Genomic DNA, 1,549 nt, shown 5'->3' on the forward strand with positions numbered 1-1,549 from the left:
TGTCCTCGTAGGACTTTTGGAATTCGGAGTTCATGGTGGCGATCATGATGCAATGTACCTTCGTTGCATCTCGCTCATGAGTTTCAAAGGCGGTGATTTCGGCTGGAGTAGCGATTTCGGTGTTGATTTTCTCGAGCTTCTCATCAAGGACATACTCTTTGTCCTCATAGCGAGCAATGGTGCGAATGTATCTTATCCATTCGCTAAAGTTCGTTCCATCGAAGTTGACCTTTTGGCAAAGGCTCATCAATGTGAAAGAACTAGCAGCAGCGTTGTTTGCGTTCGACATCTATAATTAGAAAAGGACAAAGATAGATTAGAATAAGAATCCCTAATTATCACCCAATAAGAAAATTAGGGCTAGGATCCAACAATAACATTTACATACTAGAAAAGGGATGCCGTAATCTAACATGCAAATAAATTGAAGGTAAGTGAATGACGATTCACTAATTCTCCATTACGAAACTTAAACTATTAGTCCTAAGTGTTTTTGAGAATTCCTAGGTTTGGATGAGATTCATTGAAACTATTCAATGGCATGTTTAAATCTCGATATGCCCCTCTTGTTTGTGACTGGGATGCCGAGGATCACAAAGCGGGTGTGAATTACCATGAAAATTCACATGGCGCCTTCATTGTAACAATCACCTATTCGATGTGCCGGTAAACCACACACGCTCCATCGAACTATGATAAACAACGAATCACCCTTTGCCACCTTCGCTTAGAACCAATTAGTGTGCCGGTAAACCACACGCGCTCCACTAACATCTTAGCAAGGTGCAAAGTGTAATTTCATGGGATTGCATCAATTCACTTTTCCTAAAGTAACTAGGATTGGGAAATTTTAAAAAAAAATGTGTAGTTACTTTATATTTCTTATTATACTTTTAATGAGAGGATGAGGTTGCCCTATCCTACCCGTTCAGCTAACGACCCTCCACCAATCAAGCAAGCGGTAGGTGTGAGTGTACACCCATTAAGCGCCATTTTATAGGCCGCAACCTTATACCCACCTTATAGATCGGCTTCGTGAATGAGGCCTACTAACGGTAAGACTAGCATTTAGTTATACATATATATATTATTCTAGTAATATCATATTAGTATAGGGTTGTATTTTAAAACTTTTAAAATCTAGGGTTTGAAATTTAAGTTGTCTAAATTAAAACTTTTAATCACAAAAGTAAATTTCAAAACAAAAGGGTAGGTTTTAAACATTTAAAACATGGAGGATCAAATAACAAATAATTCCAATTAACAATTAATATCCTAATTATCTATATTTGAATTATTCAAGATTTCTTTTTAAGATAATTACCAAAATAATCAAAATAATCAATTAATTATCATATAAGGAAATTAAATATTTAATTAGTTGATAATTACCTTTAACTAGATCAAGATAATAGTTATATTTATCAGAAAAACGAATTAATATTGATCTAATTAGTTTATGGTAAATTAAGATAAGATAAACACAAAGAAATCCCGAATCTGGCCATTCCTGACGCCTGGACTCGCCGAGTGCACAAAGGGACTCGCC

Source organism: Lactuca sativa, chromosome 2, assembly GCF_002870075.4.
Source record: "Lactuca sativa cultivar Salinas chromosome 2, Lsat_Salinas_v11, whole genome shotgun sequence".
Lineage (NCBI taxonomy): Eukaryota > Viridiplantae > Streptophyta > Magnoliopsida > Asterales > Asteraceae > Lactuca > Lactuca sativa.